Source organism: Cydia splendana, unplaced genomic scaffold (genome assembly GCF_910591565.1).
Source record: "Cydia splendana unplaced genomic scaffold, ilCydSple1.2 scaffold_45_ctg1, whole genome shotgun sequence".
NCBI lineage: Eukaryota > Metazoa > Arthropoda > Insecta > Lepidoptera > Tortricidae > Cydia > Cydia splendana.
Window position 1 is genome coordinate 704,559 of NW_026946888.1, and position 27,550 is coordinate 732,108.

Here is a 27,550-nt window from a genome sequence, read left to right on the forward strand (position 1 = left end):
ATTTAAGATTTGCAAGCGAAACTAAGCACCTATTAAACTATGCTAAGGAAGTTCCAAAATCAAACAAAGAAAAGATCGTTACAGCTTAACGGTAAATAACCGTTGAACACACATTCAAATTTACTACTCCCTAAAGCACTCTTAAATGTTCAACACTTACCCAATGGGGTTACACTGGCTCTAACCGTTATTACATGTACTAAACGAGTACAGAAACTCAGGCAATTACTATAGCCCCTTATTAAATTGTATGCGCTGCGAGTGCGCAGCATGCACGGACGCTGCGAGAGAGCGACGTGCGCCTGCGTTGAATCTCAGAAAGGAATGATCGCCGGACGGACCGCGGCGCGGCAGCCAGACAGCGCGGGGGGAACGCGGCGAGGGGCATGGAACCGGTCGGTAGCCCAAGTACTGATTCGCGCGGCGAGTACAGTCAGTCGCGCAAATAACAAGTTGAGATTAGAATTAGACTACACGTTATTACTTTAATCCCTAGATTAGTGTAGGTAACAAGTAAATGTTAGGTAAGTGTTAAAATATCATACTTATAAAATAATGTAACTTATATTAATGAACGCAGAAATAATTACATACGATTAACCTAGGTTACGTAACATTTATGTTACAGTACCCCGGCGCGCCATGAAGGATTTTATTACCCTTAAGGAATGAAATCCGTGAAACCTGGTACCTGTAATAATCACACTGACATTACTCATCTTTCATACTTCACGCTTACACTACCACGTTAGCAATTACCCTATAGGCTTAATTACAACGCACGATTCCAGAAAGATTATACGGGTTTCCCGTTGCAAGAACTGGAGACCATACAAGAACCGCTACTTAAAGATGTCAAGGCGCAATATAATTATTTCCAACATCAAATTCGAAGTGTGATCAACAGAACATATTAATAACTAAAAACAATAACTACTACTTATTAAGACCCACTAACTTAAGATCCTTAACATGCCAAGTACCAAGATCCTTACCCGCTAAATCCTGTAAAACGTATACCAGAGGTGACTTTTTCCCAATAATCCTAGCCTTTATAAATTTAGGAGCCAGTTTCTTTGTGAATTGCTTGCCCTTGTCACTCAAGAAATAGGCGCGCTTCATAACAATATCACCCACAGAAAATTCCACAGGTTGACGTCTAAGATTGTAGTGCGAAGTACTTCTTTCATGAGCATACCACAGTTTCTTTTGCACGTCATCAAAAATAGCGGAAAGGCAACCCAAGTTTTCGGCGTAGATATCGCGTGGTAGGAACAACACCTCGTGTCCGATATCGTTGTCCGTATAATGTGTCCCACAAGGTACCAACTCGCGACCATACACTAGAAATGATGGTGCATACTTTGTGACTTCGTTGACGGCGCTATTTATGGCAAATTGAACCCTGGGAATAAATAAGTCCCAGGACCTATGGTCATCCTCAACAAAGGTGGAAATGCAAGTAATGATCGTACGATTGTAACGTTCCACCAAATTGACCTGTGGACTATATTTCGGTGTAAAAAAAACGTTAGGAACATTATAAAATTTGAAAAAATTATCCATAACTTTCCCGGAAAATTGTGGTCCATTGTCCATTAGGACCGTTTGTGGTACTCCGTGCACTAGAAAAACAGAATCCTCTAAGATTCGTACAATCACCTCCGCAGTGGCCTGTTTAAGTGGAAAAATCAAACAATACTTCGAAAAACAACACGTGACAACTAAAATGTAGTTATTTCTTTTCCTCGTAGTTGGCAACGGGCCCATCAAATCAATAGAGATCATCTGGAATGGTCGTGAACACTGCTTTGGCCTACCCATCACCCCTAAAGTTTGGTGGTTCTGAGCCTTATATGCCAGACATTTGTCGCACGAACCAACAAACTGAACAACGTCCTGATACATCCGGGGCCAATAGTAACGTAAACAAAGTCTACGGTAAGTTTTAAAAATGCCCATGTGCCCTGCTGAAGGTTCGGAATGATTATCGGAAATGGTTGATTGACGTAACTCCATAGGAACAACCAACTTCCATGAAAATTCCGACGTAAGATCATGCTTATTTTTAGACAAACGGTATAAAGAATTGTCCTTAGTCATGAAATTTGGAAAATCAACCGGGTTATGAACGCAACCGTTAAAAATGTTAGTGTACCAAGTATCTCTGGAGGTCAGATGAGAATTTGAAGTACCAATAGCACCAACAGACGCACGTGATAACGCATCCGGAATGACGTTATCCACTCCCCTGCGGTGTTTGAGAACAAAGTTAAATGCTGAGAGACGAACACCCCAACGAGCCAATCTACCGGTGGGATTGTTAATAGACAGGAACCATTTAAGTGCACTGTGATCAGTGTAGACCGTGAAAGGCTGTCCATTTTCCACATAGCAACGCCATTACTCCAACGCAGTCACTACAGCTAAAGCCTCGCGTTCGGTTATACTGTAGTTCCTTTCAGCAGCGGTCAAGGCCTTCGACATGTACGCGATCGGGTGCTCCTTGCCATCGATAGTCTGGGTCAACATGGCACCTAACCCGTAATTGCTGGCATCACAGTGTACCTCAAACGGCCTAGAATAATCCGGACAGCAAAGCACCGGAGCAGAAACAAGTCGCTCCTTGAGTTCCCTGAACGCAGAGTCTGCCTCCGAGGTCCATTCAAACGGCGGAGAGCCCTTCTTTGAAGAAGTAAGCTTATTTAGAGGACCAGCAATTGTACTGAAATTAGGTACAAAACGCCTGTACCACGTAGCAGTCCCTAAAAACCTCTTGACCTCCTTGCGAGAAGTTGGAGTAGGATAATTTAAAATAGCCTCGACTTTTTCTGGATCCGTTCGCAAACCAGAGCCATCAACCACATAACCGAGATATCTAAGCTGGCTATTAAAGAAACGACACTTTTCTAAGTTAACCGTTAAGTTAGCTTTCTTTAACTTATCCAAAACGCGTAAGAGTAATGTTACATGACTATTGAAATCCTCGGAAACCACTATTATGTCGTCCATGTAGGCGAACACTTTAAGACCGAACTCTGAGAATAACAGGTCCACTAATCTTTGTTGAGTAGCAGGAGCGTTAGTCAGGCCGAACGCAGTTCGCTTAAAGTGAAAGGTACCCCTACCTGGAACATAAAATGCCGTCTTGTTTCTATCCTCTGGAGCTATCTCAATTTGCCAGAACGCTTTGGACAAGTCAATACAAGAAAGATAACGAGCATCCCTAAGGTTATCTAGAATTTCGGAAATATAGGGCAAGTTATAAGCATCACGCTTTGTCACAGAATTAAGCTTACGGCTATCGAGACAAAATCTAGGTTGTCCGTTCTTCTTGGTGACGATCAATACAGGCGAAGACCAAGCGCTCTCGCAAGGCTCAATTACATCAAGAGAAAGCATCTCGTCCACCTGCTCAACCAAAATACGTTGCTTTTCAGGAGATAACCGGTAGTAGCGCTGACGAATTGGACTCGTACCGCCAGTATCAATGTGGTGTGTAATTAAATTCGTTACGCCTAAACCTTTACTACGAAAAGAAATATCTTCAAACTGTTTCACTACATTGTCCGCCAATAGTCTCTGTGAATCATCCAAATTGTCGTATCCCTGAATGAAGGTTTCACGATCGGGTTTGGTGACACTCCAATCTGACAGAGCACCATCATTCACGATGATAGCACAAAGTTGCTTGGGTACAATATCAAAAGCACGCCAAAAATCCCAACCTAAAATGAAGTTATTCACAACAGCCGGCACTATAAAAGCCTTCACGACATGAAACTGGTTATTAAAGTTAATAGGTAACTCTATGTAACCCTCACATCTATAAACGCTACCTCCCGCTGCAGTAATCGAAGAGCAGCTTCCGCTCATTATCTTGTACCCATTGTCAACGAGTACTGAATGAGCACCGTTGCCAAAGATTGTTACCGCAGAACCAGAGTCCAACAACCCTGACAAAGTTAAATTACCGACCTGCACTGAGACGTAAGGCCTGTCATCATTCTCTAAATTTTGCTTCAGAATTGTGTCAACCCCATATGACCTAAAGAAAAGATTAACTGTACGCAACCAACCCTGCCAGTCCTCCTTATCAGATTTAGGTGAAGTACTCGTACAACTATCGACACAATTCTGCTCCATCAGTTTTTTGGATCTAGGTTCTTATTTTTAATGCAATCAGGGCAATCAGGGGATTTTACCCCCTTACGACCGCAAACAAAACAAACAATGACATCCTTATTCACTGTACATTGTCTCAAATTATGAGTATTCACCCGGCACCTCGGACAATAACGTGCCCTGGGCTCGGATTTAGAGACCGCAGCTACATAACTGGGAGTATTATTTGCTTTGCCATTAGTACTACTGCTATAGTTGCCATTATTCTGAGCATGCGATTTATTATAGCTTTGATTAAACTGTTTATACTTATAATTATTGTAATTGTTACCATAAGAGTTAGTAGCAGAATTAGTCCTATTTTTAGAAGAACCGCCAGAGTAGGCGAACTCTGGGGCCAGAGTATCAGAAGTCGCACGTGGAGGTTCTTTGAACTGAGAAAGGCGTGACTGGATGTTCTCATAGTTCCTACATAAATTCTTGAGCTCCTCAATAGAGTTAATTTCAGAAACGGAAGATAGAGTGCTCGCGTAACAAGGCCGTATATTGTGCAATAAAATTTCCAACCTTTCATCCTCTGGCAAAGGCTTAGTTAAACGAGAGAAAAGACCAGACATGATCGCTAGGTAAATCACTATATCCTCAGTTTCCCCTTGTGTACGTGCCCTGATTTCATTAATCAGCTTGAAATCATAGCCAGCATGACAAAAATCCTGCCTTAAAAGTACAACTAGGTCATCCCAACTTGTTACCTTTTCCCTAACGCTACGAAACCAATGAAGTGCATTGCCTGTAAAAATTTCAGTAGCATTATGAAGAATCCTGCTACTCGAAATGTTCTTTGCCGCACAAAACTCGGAAACGCGCTGAATGAATGCCCGCACAGAGGTCTGACCGTCATATCTCAACTTTGAAAACTTATTCGCGTCGTTACCCTCACACGTCACCGAAATATTAAGAGGCGCCGATAAAGTGACAGGAGAAGCCTGCACACCAGTGCTAGTGGAAGCCAATGGATCGACCACGTCCCTAAGGGAACTAGCGCGGTCTGAGCATTGCCTAAACAAACTGACACATTGATCATAAGCCTCTTTCTCTACCTCCTCTACACAAGTCACGCGATTAAGCCGATGATAAATGTGATTGATCAAATTCTGTGCTCGGAGCAAGGAACTCCTATTGAGAGGTTTGGAATCAAGTAATGTATTGACCTTCTCCAAAACAGAAACCACCCCGTCTATGTCCTCCTTTGCGTCAAACGGCCTAGAATAATCCGGACAGCAAAGCACCGGAGCAGAAACAAGTCGCTCCTTGAGTTCCCTGAACGCAGAGTCTGCCTCCGAGAATTAATTTGTTCGATTGTATTTATTCATTCCGTTCCTGCACTCATTTAGTGCAAATGGAATTATTTTTTTAGTGTTTAAAATTCCCTTTGGGGAGCCTAGTTACGGCTAGAACCGTAGCCGTGAAGACAGCCCGGCAGTTCCTGAGCGGCCCAGCTGACGTCCCTCAGCTCGTCCGTCTCCGTCTCCCAACCCGCACTGGCTCCGGCAGCTTCAGGGGAGTACTTGCGTGGTGGAACTGTCCTCGGAGCAAAATCAGTACCGGCCTAGAACGTACCCTACCCTACGACGTAATCGTGTGCTTGCGGCGGAAGTTAAGGGAGAATAAATTTAGTTCGTTATTTTAAAAACTACAGTTTTATTTATTCTCACCGCCTACCGTAGCACTGGCGCCCAACGTGGGGCTATAGAACCCCAAAGGGGTTACACTGGCTCTAACCGTTATTACATGTACTAAACGAGTACAGAAACTCAGGCAATTACTATATTGCCCCTTATTAAATTGTATGCGCTGCGAGTGCGCAGCATGCACGGACGCTGCGAGAGAGCGACGTGCGCCTGCGTTGAATCTCAGAAAGGAATGATCGCCGGACGGACCGCGGCGCGGCAGCCAGACAGCGCGGGGGGAACGCGGCGAGGGGCATGGAACCGGTCGGTAGCCCAAGTACTGATTCGCGCGGCGAGTACAGTCAGTCGCGCAAATAACAAGTTGAGATTAGAATTAGACTACACGTTATTACTTTAATCCCTAGATTAGTGTAGGTAACAAGTAAATGTTAGGTAAGTGTTAAAATATCATACTTATAAAATAATGTAACTTATATTAATGAACGCAGAAATAATTACATACGATTAACCTAGGTTACGTAACATTTATGTTACAATACATGTAGGTACATTATTAAATTTATTAAAATTACATTACTTACATGTACATTGGTGTTTGACAACGGAAGAACAGCGCTGGCTTTGCCAGCTACATGCTGAGTTGTGACCCTTTTATGGCATTTTTGCACTAAATTATATACATTGTATATTTGTCAACATGTTTTTGTCATCTGTGTTTGTTTGTCATAAATAAATGTATTTCTATTTTATGTGCAGGTACGTGCATTCTGTAGAACGTGGTTTATTTATGTAGGGGGTCATCCATTAATTACATCACACGTTTAGGGGGAGGGAGGGGGTCAAGAAAATGTGACATATTGTGACATGGGGGAGGGGGGAGACACAAACTTTGTGACGTCACTTTAAATTCATCAGTAACCGAAAATTTATTTAAATTATTTTATTCGCTGTACATTTAAATAACAAGTTTTTAAAACGATAATCGTTTTTATTCGTATAATTTTCTTTCCTAAGCAGTTTTGGGTTATAAAATTACTAATATTTATATCGTCAAAAATATTTTGATAAAATATTAATAATACTTAGGTACTTACTTAATTCGATTTGGTGATTTCGTACAAAAAATGTGACGTCACACTAGGGGGGAGGGGTTTGCCAAATGTGACCAAATGTGACAAGGAGGGGGGGAGGGGTCAAAAAACCTAGAAATTCGTGTGACGTAATTAATGGATGACCCCTAGTAGTGGGTCAATTAATATTTTGGAAGTATTCGTCAATCGACCAAGCCAAAATTACTCTGTTCAAGGCATACTGTCAGGCGTTCTACACTAGTCAGCTGTGGTACCATTTCACGAAACGATCGTTCAACAGACTCCGAGTACAGTACAACAACGCGTTTCGTGCAATGTTACGGCTACCGTGGCGGTGTAGTGCGTCTGGTATGTTCGCCGAGAACAGAGTAGATGACTTTTACGCTATAATGCGTAAAAGGCACTGGTCGTTTGTCGGGAGAGTGAGTGAATCGACGAACAGCATTGTTAATGTAGTGTACATAACCTGCTACTGTATGAGCAAGATTTCCGCTGCACCTCTATAATTAGTACCTACTTTTTTAGTTGTAGTATATAGCTTTAATTTTAATTTAATATTGTAATATAATAGTACTTAATGAAATGTAATGGGTTTATACCTTAATAAATAACATTTTTATTTATTATTTATTTATTTATTAATAGTGTAATAAGCCATCTCTGCCGTCCTAGTCTAAAAGGCAGTTTTTCGACATTTTGCCAAAATTGACTTTTTGTTATATTCGTAATATACAGATCGAGCTGCATCGACCAGTTTGGCCCGTTTTCCGATAAGTGGCTTAGTTTTCGAGAAAAATATCGTAAAAAGGCCGTATTTGCGCTAATTTTCCAAGCGTTCCTAGTCTAAAAAGCGACTATTTGACAAAGCCAGGCTAAGTCAACGTATATGCAGCTATACGTTTTTTTACGCTCTGGTTTGTGTAAAATCTTATCCACCATGTCTAGCCTAAAATAACGTATAAACCAAAAACTAGGCTAAAAATACGTAAAAGACGCTATACGCACTTTAAGACTAGGATCTTTAGCAAAATTTTAGATCTGATACTAGTCTAAAAAATCGTATAATTTTTTTTTTCTGTTTAAATGTCTTATACGTCATTTAAGGCTAGTATCACTAGGGCATGCAATATCAGTCTCGGGAAAGGTTTCAAATTTCCCGGGATTGGGTCAGGACCAGTTCCGAGAAATCCCGAGAAATCGGGAAATTTCGGGAAAATTAAAAAAGTTATTATTTTGATCGAAACGATTATAATCAAATGATTAATTAATATTTCTATTCGTTTTTAAACTAAACCAAACTTAACGGTTGATATTTCAATTAAAAAAATACCTATCTATATCATCATTGGGCACAGCATCTTTGCAGACGACAGTTGCAGCAATTAAAGAAGGTATTTTGAGGAGGTAGTCTACAGCCTACATCGACTGCGATGACTGTATAGACCAATCGGCACTTCTTGCCGCATCGATCACAGACGTGTCTTGACTCCTGGGGTGGTCCAGCAGCTCTGCGTTTTCGTTTCTGCTTAAGTTGGTCCAACCGGAGCTCGTCATGCTTTGCCATGCCTTCCCGTAGGTTACGACGCCACTCCGGTCTCATCTCCGCGCGTTCCTCCCAACAGAGCTATAATGCCGAAGCCATTCATGTCGTGTTTACAGGAATCCTTAAAACGTAGTACGGGTCGACCAACAGGTCTTAGCTTCGGCAATCTGTCCGAGCATGACTTCAGCTTCACGTGGCAATCTGTCAGGGTCCATTCTATGAACGTGTTCCAGCCAACGGAGCCGTCTCTGTTTCAGGATAGCCGTTATGCTGTTGCATTTGGTCTTTGAAAGAACAGCTTCATTAAGTTACCCGATCCTTCCAGGTTACTCCTAATATGGTTCGGAGACAACGCATGTGAAATGCGTTTAGACGACGCTCTTGCTTGGAGTAGGTGGTCCACGTTTTTGAAGCGTACAGCAGGATACTAACAACACAGGCTTGATAAACGTGAACCTTGGTGAACATGGTAAGTCTGTTGTTAGTCCAAACTCGTTTAGAGAGTTTGCCGAAAGTTGTTGCAGCCCTTTCAATGCGAGTATCTATCTCCTTGTTGTTGCAGAGATTTGATGTCGTGGTGGATCCGAGGTAACAGAAATGATCGACAGTCTGAAGCGTTACTTGATCGAGGGTGATTGCTGGTGGTACATCGGCGCCCTGAACCATTATAATAGTTTTCTTGGTGTTCACGCTCATTCAAAAAGATCGGCATGCATGGCTAAACCTGTTAATCAGCTCTTGCAGTTCTTCTTCTGAGTTGGCGACAAGTGCAACATCATCAGCATACAGCAGTTCCCGGGCTAATACATCGTACCGCTTCCTAGTTGATTTTAGGAGGTTAATGTTGAATAGCTTCCCATCCTTTCTTGTATGCAAATGCACTTCGACATCGCACTGATCCAAAGCTGCTCTGAGGAGAGCCGAAAAGAAAATTCCAAAGAGCGCTGGCGCCAAAACGCAACCTTGCCTTACACCGCGCCTCATCTTAAAAGCCGCCAATGAATCACCATCAACTTATCTATAATAAATGACAATATTCAAATTCAGGCAATGTTTTCTAAGAATCAACAAATAAGAAATTATTTTAGTTATTTGTTTTACAAGGAGGGCACATTAATGCGAGGATATAATAACTGTAAACATCAAACAAAATTTTAGCCAAGTTAAATCCAAACGTATGTTATTAAATATTTATCATTCAACGCCATTATTTAAAAGTCAATTTTACTAACGAATATAATAAACGACTCAAAAATTGCATCAAATTACTTTGCTACACATGTGGATAAAATGCGAATTCTCATCAGTTTTCGAACAATCGACAGAGTATTCACGAGCTGGGGTGTTAATAAAATATATATAAATAAGTATAAATACTCGTAGGTACTTATTTAAAGCTCTCATTTGCTTGTAACATGAGCGTATATAACTGATCGCATCTAAACTCTGTCACTTAAACTGGATCTTAATCGGTTAGAAATGTAACTAGCCGAAGAAAACAGACCCATATACCCTTGCCCTGTAGAACAAAATATTGTTTTTAGAAAAAAAAGATATACAACATAATTTCGGGCTCGTAGCCAATTCGCAATTAGACATAAATCGATATAACATAACGTTTATAAATTTCCCGAAATTTCGAGATTTCCCGGGATGTTTATCTCCAGTTCCGGTCCTGGATGAAAATGCCAGTTCTCGGGAATTCCCGGGAGCATGCCCTAAGTATCACTTAACTTTTTTACGTCACCATAATAGTCTTTAGAAACGTATAACTGTTATACGTTCTTCTTATTTTGTATGGACGTCGTATTAAGCGCAATCAAACTTTTAAAATGGTTGAAAGTGCGTCTAACTAGTCTATAACGCGGTATGTGCTCCTACCGTCGTCATACCCCCCGCGCGCCGAAATACACCTACGCTAAGTAAAAGCCGCCAGCAGCGAGGGGTTATTCCCACTAGTTACCACCAAGTTCTTACCAGTGGTAACTACTGGGAATTTTTTTCCCACCTTTTACCACTGGTAACTACTGGGAATTTTTATTTCCAGTAGTTACCACTGGTAAAAGGTGGGAATTTTTATTCCCAGTAGTTACCACCAAAATATTGTTAGAATTCAATACTAATAAAAACAGTATAAATAGTATAGTATAAATGTAGCGTGCTGTAATAAACAATTGTGTCAGTTAGTGATTCAGTAAACTGCTTTAAAAGTGATCAAAAATATTAAAACAATTTTGCCGGTATAAGTGTAAAAACTAAAATAGAAGAGTCTCATTCTAGTTAAGTAGAAATTAACTTAACTTATCCGGACTAAATTTATCTTATTAACTGTAAACTGTAAATTGAATTACATATTTATACGAACGAACAAACAAATCAGTCAAAAACCGACAGAACTGATTTCGTTTTATTATTTACCGCTACTTCATTTCGTTCTATTATAACACGACGCAAACCTGGAATATGTAGGTATTCATAATTTGTACTCAGGCTAAATAATAAAGGGCATGGTTCACCAATTTCCTAGAAGAAGAATATTCGAATATAATATCCTACTTAAGATTTAAACGTTGTTTTAAAATATACCTTAAGGTAACCGGGTCAAAATGTATAGATAGACACCTAATTCATCTAAATAGGTGTAATTTGGTAGCTTTAAGGCTCCATCGGGACATACGACACAAACATACATAGATTGCTAATACCATAGTCCTTTATGTAATCGGCATAAAAGTACTGAGCGATGTTTCACATAAAAACAAAAGTGAAATAGAAAGTTTGGTGAATTTTTACAATTTACCATTTCCGTATATCGATTGGAAATATTGGAAGGCCTATTTTACTAGGTTAGTTTGTCGGGTTATTTGGGTCCCCCGTTTCATAGCACGATTATTAAATGTCCCGAGCTAAAGTACTAAAACATTACTACTATTGAAATGGGAATAAACAGTCATATGATGAGAACCGGGAAGTACCGGTACCGGGTCTTCAGTACCGGTTTTTTTGACACTATAAAATTCCCGGGAATTCCCGGGAATTTGAGAACCGGGAATTCCCGGGAGCATGCCCTATTAGGGCATGCAGTACCGGTCCCGGTACCAAGAATTTAATTCCTCCTTTAGTACCTCCCGCGAAGTAATAAGTGAAAAACTGGTTAAACAAAAGCTAGATACTTTCGACTGGTCTCAGTTACTTACAATTACATGTCCGCTCGTTTTATTTCGAATATTATGTTTAGTGTTTAATCGTATCTATAAAGAAAGCACCATTGTAGTTAAAGTGCAAAACAATAGCAAAAGGAACACACAGCCGTGGATAGACAATTACTTATATAAATTATTAATGCGTAGAGATTACTTATTTAGAGCATGGAAATCTCAACCAAAATGTATGAGTAAAAGACTGGAATATACAAAATTTAGGAATAAGGTGAATAAGTTAGTATTTGAGGCTAAAAATAAATATAGACAATCCGAAATTTTCAAATGTAATGGGGATTTTAGAAAAATTTGGTCGAACATAAACTCTTGGCTGGGGAGGGGTAAAATGAGTCTAGACGAGGTTATACTGAAATACTTAGGCAGAACTGAAAATACTACTCAAATCTGTACAAACTTTACAAAAACATTTACGCAAGAAATACGTGAGATCAAACACGTCTGTAACACAAAATTTCTTGACAGAAACAATTATGTAATACCGTGTGACGTCAGCTTTAGGTATAGTAAGGTGAGCCCTGCTGACGTGGAAAAGGTCATCAATACATTGTCCTGTGATAAGGCAGCTGGAGCTGACGGCATACGTGTTAAAGACATCAAGTATCTTCGAAATCAAATTAGTCCTATTATATCCAACCTGGTGAATTCTTGCCTAACTAGTGGTATTTATCCCGACCAATTAAAAGAAGCAATTATAAGGCCCATATTTAAGTCAGGGAGCCACTTAGAATATGCTAACTATAGGCCCATAGCTATATTGTCTGTTATTGATAAGATTGTGGAAAAAATTGTTGTTAAACAAATAAGTTCGTTTCTGGAGCGCCACAAAATACTTTCAGAAACGCAACATGGATTTAGGAAAGGGCGCAGTACTGTTTCGGCCTTACTGGGCTTCGCTGACTATGTAAATGAATGTCTAGATTCCGGTAAACAATTAATAGCCCTTTATATTGATTATAAAAAAGCTTTTGACACCTTGGACCACGATATTTTATTACAAGCGATGGACGAATGCGGAATTCGTGGTCCCACAAATAAGTGGTTCAAACAGTTTCTGACCAATAGAAGGATACGCACGAGCGTCGCGGGAGTGACCGGGGAAGCAGCGGTCGTGGAGCTCGGGGTGCCGACCGGCTCGGTGTATGGTCCCGTGGGATATGCGATGCACGTAGGGCTTGCAAATATTCGAAACTTTCAGGTATTCGAATATTCGACTTTTTCTGACGACATATTCGAATATTCGAATAATTATTCGAATATTATAAAAAATAAGAAAAAGAACGAGAAATCGGTTTATTATCGTTTTATTCAAAAGCTTATTTCACATATTGCTAAAACTAATGATATTTTGCAGAAATCCACTTAATTGACTAGATTTTATCATCCTACAATGAGATGCCCACATTTATAAAAACAAGTAAAACGCCAAAATAAGACGTATTCAATATTTCTAGATAAAACTTTTATTATAAATGCGCCGTTGAGTGCAATAATATAACTTTAATCATCTAAACCAAACCTAGGTATGTAAGAATTTTTTTTTAGTAGGTAATTATTTTCTGATTTAAATTAACTTGTAGTCACTCAGAGGCCTTAATTAATGGTCGGCTTAATTATATAATATTGGAATATTTAAGGGAAAAAGTTAGTTGACTACTGGATTATTTGTCAGCTAAAGGTGCATAGTTAGATTACCTAGTTGGGCACTTGGGCAGGTTTGGTATGATCAAATTTGAGAATTGCGATAAGTGCGGGCAAGGTTTAGTCTTAATAAACAGAATGACCCTTTAACTTAAAACTTATGCACCGTAATAGTTGGGCACTTGGGCAGATTTGGTATGATCAAATTTCAGAATTGCGATAAGTGCGGGCAAGGTTTATTCTTAATAAACAGAATGACCCTTTAACTTAAAACTTATGCACCGTAAAAATAACATACTTTTTGATTTCGTTTTCTTTCAAATTGAGTTAGGTTTCACTGTATTCACGAAGTCTATCGAGAGGAATACAGTAAAAATATTATTTCCTTCGTATTTGGGTACCTACCATTACTCATTCACTGTAAGTCTGTAAATACCCGGAAAACACACAGAAACTGTAACTGCAGCGGATTAAATAGATTTTTTATAGTAATAAAAAATATTCGAATATTCGAAACCTGAGCGGCCGAATATTCGAATATCAAAACAGGCCGAATATTCGACAAATTCGAATATTCGAATATTCGAATTGCAAGCCCTAGATGCACGTCAATAGTGTATCCAATGTGGTAAATAACTGTCGAGTGTATATGTATGCAGATGACATGTGTCTACTTTATGCCTCAAAGGACGTATCAGAGATACAGAAGTGTGTTCAAGAAGACTTTGAAAGTATTACGAAGTGGGCACATGATAACGGAATCATCCTGAATTTCTCCAAAACTAAATGCATGCATATACACTCGCCATACAATTATAAAGCAAAAACGATTAACCCACAGAGTTTGGATATATTAGGACACACATATGACTGTTTACATGCCAATAAGCGTAACTGTAACTGTGATAAGCTAGTATATGTAGAAACGTTTAAATACCTAGGTTTAACAATTGATAAGAACTTTAATTGGAAGCCACATGTCAACGATATATGTAATAGATTAAGGTCGGTACTGGCAAAGTTTTATCAACTAAAGAGTACATTAAATAAAAGCACATTACGAGTAGTATATTACGCACTTGCCGACTCCCTAATTAGTTATGGTCTTATTGTTTATGGCCGAACATTTATAACGTACATTAACGATATTAAAAAACTACAAATTAGATTAATTAAGTTCCTCGTTAGCAAAAAAGGTATGGAAGAATGCAACAAAGAGTATGATAAGTTATTCCCATTATGTAAGATCTTACCGGTACACAAAAAAGTTGAATATTTAATAGGTTTAGAGCATTACTACAGTGACGACCACAAAATAAAAATTAGCAATAAGTATAATACAAGACGTGTAAGAGAACAAAAACTAATACAATTAAAAACTACAAACTATTATGGCAAAAGAATGTCGCAACATATAGTACCAAAAATATTCAACAACATTAGTATACTACGGCAAACTCCCAAAGTAAGCAAAACTATATTAAAGTCTAAGTTAAAGGGTTTTCTGCTTGGTAATGAGACTAATGAGTCACCGTCAAATAGCTATAGGTAAGGTAAAATAAATGCTCATTTGTTTGTTGCTTAATTTAGAGATCATAATGTAAATCACAGAAACAACTGTAAACTTGTTAGAATTAAGTAAATGGGTCAAACACGTTTTTAGAAAAGGTCACTTCTGTGGACAACACGATAAAAGTTAACGACTCTGGTACATATAATATAACCCGTTTTTCATTATTATTATTATTTATGACTTGAGTCTCAAGTACTAGATACTATAAAACGGGTGTGACCCAAATAGGTTAAGTTACTTGCATAAAAAAGAGCGTATCTCGCCATCAAACTTCACAGTTTGGCGAGTTTTATGTTATTTATAAAATGTATTTTAGTGTATCATGAATAAATATAAAAAAAAAAAAAAAAAAATCCCGGTTCTGGGCATGGCCGGAACCGGGATTCCCGGTTCTTCCCGGTTCTCAAGGCATCATATGATTATTTTTAAGAAATTGTTTGTGTTAGCGTACAATCTTCATGATAGACTTATTTTCATATAAATAATTGCATAACTATATAAATGACTTATTTATACACACACACACACACAGACACAGAGGCATGCCTAAACTGCCCAAATAAAACCTATAAATAGATAAGGATATACAATTCTTCAAAATCGTATATGACCCAGATTTCATATAATAAATCCCAATTCCAATCTATTTTAGAGCCGGAATACAAGCAAAGCTCAATTACAAACCCAAGTACAACAGGTACGTAAATAGACGCTGGGCCTACATCATGTCATGTAGTACCTAAAGTCAATGCTGTAAAAACTGAAGTGGCGATGCGGGGAGCCTTACACGGTGAGGAAGCACTGCTTACTTAACTAAACTACGAAACTATACCCAAGGCAACCATGACTAAGGTACTAACAGAAAAAACTCTAGTGACCAGCAGTTAACCTAATGTCTTGTAAATAGACATACGACTTTTGTCGGTTAACAGTGTAGATGACGAAGTCCCTTTTTAACTACCTAGGTAGTAGGTACACCTACTCAGATGAAGATGAGTGATGTGTGTGATGTGATGACTAATTATAATTAAGTGTAATTAAAAAGGCACTTTACCGGAAAATATATTTCCTTATTTCAGTCACATGCATAAACTTACAATAATTAAGGATGCCAAAACTCTTAGGTATGCGGTTGAGACAATACATACATTAGAAATTATACATTTAGGTGTCCATGCCTTCGCTTGAACCACATTATGAGATAACACCCTTGTAACTCAGCCCTAATCAAGCGAATTCATCAACTAGTAGCGCCATCTATCGCGCTACCCAAGTACTAATGTCGCCCGGTTGCCAGCGCTCGGCTGCTTTCTCTGCAGTACGCTTTTGTAACTCAGCCGAGCAACACGTTTACAAAGCAAGTTTAAAAAGATCAAGAAATTTAAATCTTAAAAATATTTTGAAAACCTCCAACTTCGTGACATTCCGCTCGGTGCCCATGGCCCAGCGACGAGACGCAGTGACCTTCCTACAGGCACCGTCATAAAAAGTACACGGGTACTTACGCCTCATGGCCTCGTCCTGTGGGACAACAAGCGTCGTCCCGTGAGACGACATGGCGTCGTCCCATGAGACGACAAGCGTCGTCCCGTGAGACGACAAGGCGTCGTCCCGTGAGACGACAAAGCGTCGTCCCGTGAGACGACATGGCGTCAACCCGTGAGACGACAAGGCGTCGTCCCGTGAGACGACAAGGCGTCGTCCCGTGAGACGACAAGGCGTCGTCCCGTGAGACGACAAGGCGTCGTCCCGTGAGACGACAAGGCGTCGTCCCGTGAGACGACAAGGCGTCGTACCGTGAGACGACAAGACGTCGTCCTGTGAGACGACAAGACGTCGTCCTGTGAGACGACAAGGCGTCGTCCCGTGGTATCGTCCTGACACACGACATGGTATTGTCCTGACAGACGACATGGCAGCGTCTTGTAAGACGACGAGCATCGTCTCGTTAAAAGACCTTGTGACATTCCGCTCAGTGCCCGTGGCCCAGCGATGAGACTAAGTGAGCTCTTATAGCCATCATCATAAAAAGAATACCTACGGGTATAAATGGCACACAGCGTCGTCCCGTTGGACGACAAGCATCGTTGCGCGTCTCACTCAGTCCCGTGAGATGACATGACATCGTCCTGTGGGACATCAAGCGTCGTCCTGTAAAACAATAAGGCGTCATCCTGTGATACGACAGGCATCGCGATGAGTTACGTCATCATGTGAGAAGACATTGCGCCATCCTGTGGTATCGTCCCGTGAGAGGATATTGCGTCCCATAGGACTACATTGCATTGTTCCATAAGACTACATTTTGGCGTATCGTGAGACATTAATACGTCGTCCTATGAGATGATATCGCATCGTCCTCTGAAATGACATTGAAATGATGTTGTCTTGTTAAACAAAAACCGTTGTCTCATGGTCTACCATTAATACGGTAGCGGACGTCTTATTGGTCGCTTTATCGTTCGATGTCTGCACAGTCGGCCTCGCATTTAAAATCTGCATGGTCATGAACCAATGCACGACTTAGTGGGCGTTATCATCATTGTAGCCGACCAAATGGTGTGTCACCTTATTTTAGAACGACGAGCAGCAGAATTGCTATTAGCGGGTTTGGCGCGATATTGATAATGAAATGCAGTTACAGTAATTGTCTCAACCTGCCAGGAAAAAGGAAGGTTTCCGTCTTGGTCGTGTACAAATGTTGGTCTAGGTCGATAACAAACAGTTGCCGTGAGATACCAAACAAACCAAAAATATACATTCTGAGGATCCTAAACTGTATGACTAACTGGCCATGAAAAATAGCAGTTAAGAAACTGTGAAAAGGGAAAAGTACAAAGTGAAAAACCTTGTGTTATACTTTGCCCAACTAGATCCTATACCATAAAGAGAGAGGGGGAGGCAAGAAAATTGACGTTAGCCTTAAAGAAGGAAAGAAAACTAAAACTCCCTCTTCTGAATAGGAATACCAATACAAGTATAATGCCAATTCATTTACGGCTCTGTCATAGGCTAACAAGAGATATCTCTTTATTGCGGCTCTAAACCTGAAAAGAATAGAGTTTATGATACTCGTATATATTAGTGAAAAATCATCGCACTAAATCCCTCTTTTGAATGATGAATGACTAGTCAGGTTGATAGTGTCTTTGGGAATACTGAAGCATCTCCTGTATACTCTCTAAATATTGACCATTAGCTAAAAAATTGCGGCCTGTTACAAAGAGAAATCTTTTACTTACTTTAAATCGTCTACTATGTAGCTGTGAAACAGAGACCACTGAACTAAGAGAAACACGTAGAAAACAGCAAGTACCTTCCATCGCATTCCGTCCAATAGACCGAACTGACAAAGGCATTTATAATGTAATTAGTGCTCCATTCACATCAGTCAGGTAGAAACTTGTGAAATTAGGTTCAAATGCTGTAAGTAACAAGCTCCACTTCGGAAGATTATCTAAGCAGCCGGTTGTGTTATCGACCTGCCGTTGGTATAACAATCATGCATCATAAAACGTTGACCATAAACGTTACATAGTTAAATTTCAAAGGAAATGAATGAACTCTTACTGGTAATATAACTATCGGAAACAGGCGGTATATGTCTAAAAGGACCAACTAGTAAAATATTAATTTAGTATGGCAATCCGCATAGTTACCCATGATTGTTCAATAGGTGAAACATCGGTTTCTTTAGTGGTAAATGTTATGCCTATGTAGAAGATGAAGCGCTCCTTCAAGTTATGTAAATAAATAAAGAATTTATGAAAAGATTTTTCGGTAGTTAGAGTGGTGTTACTGATTCTGTTTCGAAAAATCGCGAATTGAATTAGAGGTGAAGGTGAAGCCGACTAAGGGAACTAAGCTGTCGAACCAACAGCCACGGTCCACGGCTTTAAATCTAAACGATGATTGTATAATTTTTCCAAATAGACAAATTAAAATGAAGTCACTTCAGAAACTTTGAAACCATGTGGACTGCGGGGCAAGCCAACGTACAGAAAAACGTATAACGTACGTAAACGTACACACATGCGTAATATGTAGAAAAAATTTGCAGGCAGTCACCGATAGCAGATACCGGATTCTGAAAGAACACGGATCAGAAATATCCTTCTTTCGATTTCCAGATGAGAGGTTCCCTTTGCAGATAAGGAAGTACTCGCGTGATTTTATAGAAGAATAACAACATACGGTGGTTCAGGCAAAATGCACGATCTAAGCGAAATATGACTACAAATATGTTCGCCGGTTAAATAGACCCTGCAATTTACTCTGAAAATCAACACTAGTTCTGCAGTCATTGCCAGATCTAAGTATTATAAGCTTAGCTGAAAGGTTGTAGTCCAGGGTTTACAGCATACTGTTGTAACAGGTCTCGTAGAGCATGTAATTGGAAACGTCATCTTCAATGCAATCAATTCCAGGTGTAGTACCCTACAAAATCATCGTGTCTTGGTTATAGGGCAGATGCGCCGCTAATCGAATTACAGCATTAGTTGTGAAGACAACTACAATTCATATATTTATATATTCATGATAATATGCTTATATCATTAAATACAGTATATATGAGATGTCAGTAGACATATATCAACGTTACGTCAGGCGTAGCTCACTCCGCGATTTCGTCGCGTCGCTAATTTTGGTGTCTAGCACTAGTAGTTGCCGCGCACCGCTATAGAATGGACGCCTGCTCGCGCTTGCACCACCTTGTGGTCAAAATCTGTCGTAATAGTACATACTATTATTTATACTATGATTACGTCAAGGTAGTGACATAAATATAATATGTCGCAGAAAGGCCTAGATCATCAAATAATTGTTTATTTGTGGGCATCATGATGCCTAATTAACCCTAGGGTTCCCTCAAGATAATCAAATGATACACAACTTAATTGCACGAAAGCCAATAAACAACATACAACGTCCTTGTATTGCTAAATTTCTAATCAAAAGTACCTACAAATTAATAATAATAATAATTCAGCCTATATACGTCCCACTACTGGGCACAGGCCTCTTCTCACTCGCGAGAGGGCTTGGGCTATAGCCCCCACGCTGGCCTAATGCGGATTGGGGCTTCAAAGTACAAATTAAGTAATCAAATTAATATTTGGTAATGAACGCGTCTACACGTGTTAAGGTTTGACAGGAATTGTGCCACAGCATCGCCCGCGCGCGCCGGTGCTGGCAGCACTTGAGATTAGATGACATCATGACATCATGAGACACCCGTGGTTTATGCCACTGCAATGGTATAATGCCAAGAACTTACTGGTTCGGACCATATATAAATAATAATAATGTTTTAATTTGTCTGGGTGTTAAGAAAGTTCCGCAATTGGTTTGAAAAGGTTGCACTACAATTTAAAGTGGATAAGTCCACCTCCCCTACTCTTACTCAAAGAGTCTTTCATCGTCAGTCAAGAGGTTTTTACACTCTTATTAGAAGATCGTATGTATACGAAAGCATTAAAAACTCACAAATCGTGCTAAGTCTAACAATAAAGCACAATCCATTACCAGCGCGCGAACCATATAATCTTCAGTTTGGGAATCAGCTTGCCACCAGAAAGAGTGAACATTAAACAACCTACAATTACAAGCCTTTATTATAATTAGCCTAAAAATTATAGGTGAAGGCATTGGAATTATTCAAAGATTAAAAAATCTTCTAAAATATCCTACCTGGTAGACGGATCTTCAGTCTACGCACAACATCATGGTGAGATGCCATCCACAACAACTAGAGTTGTCAGCATCACTTTAAATTCATAATCATCGCCTCCATACGGTTGTCACCTGCGTGTCAGTGATTCTGTTCATTCGTTTATTCGCTTGCATGACTGACAAGCACATCATTTAAAGATTGGTTGACCCGGCACCAGCCTAATTGGCAAGTTTTCAGTTATCTGTGGGGAGTAGTAAATTTAGCAGCATAAATGACACTTAAAATAAGTAGGAGCCTACCATTTCATATAAGAATTAATATCTTTTCATGGCTTACTATTAATATGGTAGTTTTTAAAGCAACCCTCACCTAAAACTAATCAGTAAGGAAGAATGTATTATCGCCTCAGTTGAAACTACTGCTAGGTTGTTGAGAGTTGTTACTAGTAACGCATACATTAAATCATGAAGTGTTGTATTTTATTCTTCACTTTCTGACGCTACTTTCAGGCAGAGGAGTACTTGATTCGAAATAAATCTCAATTACTTCCACAAATAAGAAATAAGAACATCATGTTTATAATTTCTAACACATTTACGGAATATGTTGTCCTTATGTAAGGATAGCCCATTAACAAATAAACCTGGTATACCTAGTAGTCAATAACTATGTATTAATATCTAAATAATGTTAATATCGTATTCTAGTGGGTACATATACAAACATTTGGTTATTTGTCCACATTAAAAGTCATATTACATCACATCTGGTCTATGATGCAACTTACCAATTTACATTAAATTGTTGGAAAATACAATAAATCAGAGAGGACCCAAGCTTTTCCAATTAGTTACAAAATTTTAAACAGTGGATGGGCCGGCAGTGCTATATTTGTGTTAAGCAGTAGATAAGTAGTAGTAATATCATTACATCATACAACAAAACCTTTTTATCACCTAGTGGCTATTGTAAGGAAAGCATCAGGTAGTTTGGACGGGTTAAATGTAAAACTCACTCGATGAGGTTCACGTTACACGCATCAGAGCTACTACTTCAGATAGTGGTTACACTTAAATTTGTACGACCTACAAGTACCTACTTATATGTCTTTAATTATGATATTAGGGACAGTCTTTCAACTAATAGTCACACAGTTTTGTTTTATATAAAAAGTTTTATAGTCACAATGGATAACTTATGTTGCCAGTCCGTGCTAACAATTGTCTCATCTATCGGTAATTACAAATAAGGAAAATCTAGTAAGGTTTGACGTAAACAATCCTTTAGTATATCGATATGGAATAAATTTCAAGCCCATATTCTTATCATGTGATTTTTGCATAAATTTAAATATTATCAGTCACAGTACGCCCGGGCCAGCGCCGGCAGAGGTTTAAACACGTCTCATAATGTGGTTCAAGCGAAGGCATGGACACCTAAATAGAACCGTTTTTCCCCCGAAGGGTAAAAAACGGATATTTAGGTTCCTGCCGAAGCTTGAACCACACCTAAGGGCCTTGCCGGCTTATGTGGTACTGAAGAGAAAGCAGCCGAGCGCTGGCAACCGGGCGACATTAGTACTTGGGTAGCGCGATAGATGGCGCTACTAGTTGATGAATTCGCTTGATTAGGGCTGAGTTACAAGGGTGTTATCTCATAATGTGGTTCAAGCTTCGGCAGGAACCTAAATATCCGTTTTTTACCCTTCGGGGGAAAAACGGTTCTATTGTCTCAGAACCGATACATTAAATCAAAACAGAAACAAATAACTAAATACTGTGTGTAGGTACCTACACATTATAAAATAAAAACAATAAGTATTCGAATTAACCGTGATTTTGATCGCTCTCAATGACAGTTTGCCTGATGTTTAATTTGTTGAGGCTAACTAATTAAGTAAAACTAGTAGATTAAAGTTGTAGCTTGAACCACTTTATTGATCTACCCAAGAGTACACATTTATTGTACTAATTGAGCACTAAGACTCAAAAGACCAAAAGCCTAGGTCTTATCATTTAGAAACGTTAAACGTAACGATAAAATGGTAAAGTACCTAAACATTCGAACTGTACTCTGGTGTACTCAGTATTTCATGGGATCATGGTGTAGCGATGCTACATAATTTCCTATAGCAAACATATACTTTCTCATACAACATAACCTGTACAACATTAGTGTCGCATTTTCGACAGAATAACATACACCAGAGTATGACACTTATGTAAAACTGTAGTATACCTTCTTAGCTGTAGGTTGATCAAAGTATCCTGCCTCCTGGCTAACTAGTTTCGAAGAAACAAGTCCAAACAACCATGCCACTTTGGCGAAACTTGTCATCCAAATTGCATGAAAAGTGCTGCACAGAACTAGACTTTATGCACACGAAAATGATCCTCGTGGTTCACTCTAACTGCTCAAATAGGTCACATCCTGATTTAATTAGTATTTTAGAATCATTTATGAAACTATTTAGAAACATAAAAAAGACTTTCGTTGGGTAGTTGTCAGTGTCAAAGCGCAATGACAGCCATAAAATAACGCGTTTAGTTACGGCATAAGCAGGGGATATTCCAAAGGAAATAAGGTAGAAACGTACAATAAAAATGTAATTATTGGTAATTATTATTAAACACTTAAAATACTACAACTATTAATGAACATTTATATGTTTTGAGAATTATTTGATTTGGAAAAGATTTAAGTTGGCTTGACGTTTAATGTGTTGATGTGAATCGAAACGCGACGTGACCGGTAGGTGAAGATTTGGAACTGTCACTTACACTTGGAATGGAGATACGCTAGCATGTAGATGGCTCCTGGTTAAAGATTAAAAGGAATTGCCTCGTCTCCTTCCGCCGCCTGGTCCGGCTGGTGGGAGACCGATTTGTAATGTGCGTATATCGCTGTGCGTGAATTGTGCGCGTAATTTACCCAGTGCGTCCCGTGTCGCCGATGGACATGAGCACGGCTGGTGGTCGTGTCTCCTGGCGCGTCGTTGCGCGCCCCCGATTCTGCTGAGCGTCATCTTGACGCTGCTTCTACGCCGTAGGACGCGGCCCTGATCTGCAGGCCGTGTGTCGGATGGCTATGCTGCCACCCGACGATTCCAAGGTGTCTTCGCGCGGGTCCTTCCCGTGAAACTCCGAGCGCCGCGGGTTGTTCTCGCCTTAGCTTGTCACAGCTGGGGCTCGATGAACGCCTGCCGCCGGCATACAATGTTCTACCTGCTACGCTAAGTTCCAGGATGAAAGCTACACCCGGTATCCGTGAGTGCACTAGACTTTCGTTTTAGGTTTTGGCCAAAACTCCGCGTTTCGCCCGTCTCGCGATCGTAGGATAAGAATTACCATAGCGTCGGCCTGCAGCCGCCGATGGCTTGCACAGTTATATCACATTGTTCCTAGCGCCCGTTTAGGCGGTGTGCCATGTATCAAATTAGTATACATAATTAAATTGCATGTTATTTATTTGGCCTTATCTTTTCTCAACATCCCACTAGACTCCCAATAACCAGGTTAATTCAACAAGAGGACCCATGTACTCCAAAAGTTCAATGTTTTACGGCAGATCCTACCCGTGACATTATTTCCATTAATTAGCGAAATCAGTCAAAAACATCACGTTTCCTGCCTTACATTCTACCTAGCATTAAATCACATTTTTATCCACTACAACATTTAAATCTTATTTTTTTTATTCACTACAATGGCGCCCGAAGAAAGCTCAATTTAAATATATACCTGGTTACTGTGAGCTTGGGAAAGCGATATCATCAATTTATAATTTTTTGTCATTTAAAAAAACTTAATATTTGAAAAATTTGGCGAAATTATGTGGTTTAAAAATTAAATATTAATTGATTTGTAAGTTTACTTGTGACAGGGTAGCATATTTATCAATTATTACAATTTTATTAGGCTACACTATGACTAATTAGCATAGCGCTTAGCCACAAATTATTTTTTCCACCACGCTTCATTTGAGAGCAAAGTGGTAATTTATTTTAACACTTCCTGTATAAAGTGAAGTGTTATCAATTTATTATACTTTATTACATACCCTGACACAAGCAAACCATTTTTTCTACCGACATGCCGGACGGGGAAGGAGAGGAATTTTATGAAGTAGGAGGGGGGGGATACCTTAACTACCCACCCCTACCCGTGCCTAATGCCTCATTGTTTAATACGCGACCACGGGGTGCCGCGTTAGACACCCGCCCGCCCGGCCCACCCATTTCAAAAGTATTAAAATATTTATTCATTTTCATTTGTCAAACCAACTCGAACTTTTCATTCCGGAGACTTAGTATGATAGACGAGACGCTCTAAATGTTTTTGATTTTGACTTATTCGGTTCTAAATAGAACTATTTTATAGAACTTAAATGTTCATATTATTTTGTTTTATTTTTTTGAAATTTGAGGAAATTGGTCTTAGAACCTACCTCAATTTCAGCTATCTTTGCATAGCATTTTTTTTAAAGTTCTACTGAAACATGCACCATTTGTATTCGCTAAAGGTAGGGACATGTTGTTGAACGGCATGCTGCATTCCACATGGAGCAGTATTCCTGATTCGTCACACAACCTCCGAATTTCCGACTGCTAGAGCAAACCGCTTTGTAGTTAAGGTAATCTGGGAAAAAACCAGTTACCATTTAATTTAAAAGCATTGGTTCAGTGACATTATGCTCAATATTATATTTTACAAGGTGTATTTTCAAGCTAGCAACTTATTTTTATTATTCGGGTGAACTTAGGTAACAGCCCATTTTTTTGAGTATGCATACTTCCTTGACTCATTTGGTCAAGATTTTTTTTAAGCATTTCCTGGGAAATCAATTTTTTTTGTGACTACACACCCTAAGGGTCCAGGGTGATGTAATTATATTGGATATAATTCCATGACTTAGACATGAAAAAGAAAACCAAGTTTTCTCTTTTTCCACTTAGTGTAAGCCCGCTGGCTACACATTGGGATTTGACTTGAGTGTGAGCTACAAGTTAGCCTCCACTATTATTAATATAATTTGGAGATATAAATTAGCAACTAGTCACCACATTACATTGGGGTACTAGTAACTTAATTTTGTAGTCATAGGCATGTACATAGTAGGGCATGCTATATTAAACTTAATTATTAATATTGCACTATGTATATGACTACTTGTAATATACTAAATAGTAAGAATTTATAAATATAGTTGAAAATACTTAATATTTAAATTAGGATTTAAATACTTTAGTGAATCTTAGAAATAAGAATATCTTATTATTATTCATGTTGAATAGTGGTCAGACCAGTCAATTTAGGATTACTTGAATTGGAAAAAATATTTTTAGTTAGGTTGCAGAAACCACAGTGTAGTGGCCACGCACTGTGCTTTCTAGTAGAGTTAAAATTTAGAAATAAAACTTGCAGTCCCAGAGATGGACATAGGTAGATTTTAGCATGCTTAATAAATAAGGTGCTAAGCTTTCTGTTAAACGAATATGTATATCTGTATGCATAATTAATGTCCTAATGGACTTGTTGATTTGGTATCCGCTTAATATATTTTTGCCCGGTTACCCCGGCTGCCTCGGTTAAGCGGACTTAACCTCTTTGCCGAGAGAGGGGATATTGTAGCGATGCTACATAATTTCCTATAGCAAACATATACTTTCTCATACAACATAACCTGTACAACATTAGTGTCGCATTTTCGACAGAATAACATACACCAGAGTATGACACTTATGTAAAACTGTAGTATACCTTCTTAGCTGTAGGTTGATCAAAGTATCCTGCCTCCTGGCTAACTAGTTTCGAAGAAACAAGTCCAAACAACCATGCCACTTTGGCGAAACTTGTCATCCAAATTGCATGAAAAGTGCTGCACAGAACTAGACTTTATGCACACGAAAATGATCCTCGTGGTTCACTCTAACTGCTCAAATAGGTCACATCCTGATTTAATTAGTATTTTAGAATCATTTATGAAACTATTTAGAAACATAAAAAAGACTTTCGTTGGGTAGTTGTCAGTGTCAAAGCGCAATGACAGCCATAAAATAACGCGTTTAGTTACGGCATAAGCAGGGGATATTCCAAAGGAAATAAGGTAGAAACGTACAATAAAAATGTAATTATTGGTAATTATTATTAAACACTTAAAATATTAATGAACATTTATATGTTTTGAGAATTATTTGATTTGGAAAAGATTTAAGTTGGCTTGACGTTTAATGTGTTGATGTGAATCGAAACGCGACGTGACCGGTAGGTGAAGATTTGGAACTGTCACTTACACTTGGAATGGAGATACGCTAGCATGTAGATGGCTCCTGGTTAAAGATTAAAAGGAATTGCCTCGTCTCCTTCCGCCGCCTGGTCCGGCTGGTGGGAGACCGATTTGTAATGTGCGTATATCGCTGTGCGTGAATTGTGCGCGTAATTTACCCAGTGCGTCCCGTGTCGCCGATGGACATGAGCACGGCTGGTGGTCGTGTCTCCTGGCGCGTCGTTGCGCGCCCCCGATTCTGCTGAGCGTCATCTTGACGCTGCTTCTACGCCGTAGGACGCGGCCCTGATCTGCAGGCCGTGTGTCGGATGGCTATGCTGCCACCCGACGATTCCAAGGTGTCTTCGCGCGGGTCCTTCCCGTGAAACTCCGAGCGCCGCGGGTTGTTCTCGCCTTAGCTTGTCACAGCTGGGGCTCGATGAACGCCTGCCGCCGGCATACAATGTTCTACCTGCTACGCTAAGTTCCAGGATGAAAGCTACACCCGGTATCCGTGAGTGCACTAGACTTTCGTTTTAGGTTTTGGCCAAAACTCCGCGTTTCGCCCGTCTCGCGATCGTAGGATAAGAATTACCATAGCGTCGGCCTGCAGCCGCCGATGGCTTGCACAGTTATATCACATTGTTCCTAGCGCCCGTTTAGGCGGTGTGCCATGTATCGAATTAGTATACATAATTAAATTGCATGTTATTTATTTGGCCTTATCTTT

The 27,550-nt window shown here is 39.5% G+C and overlaps 2 long non-coding RNA genes across 2 annotated transcripts in view; one reads left to right on the plus strand and one right to left on the minus strand.

Moving 5' to 3' along the window:
- The window catches only part of LOC134805609 (uncharacterized), a 401,522-nt gene that overhangs the window by 26,309 nt on the left and 347,663 nt on the right, over window positions 1–27,550 (plus strand). The window lies entirely within an intron of this gene.
- Window positions 24,810–26,384, minus strand: LOC134805600 (uncharacterized). The gene is made up of 2 exons (XR_010146327.1): window positions 26,316–26,384; window positions 24,810–25,193 (listed from the first exon to the last, which is right to left on the minus strand). It is a non-coding gene; the product is annotated as an uncharacterized LOC134805600 (long non-coding RNA).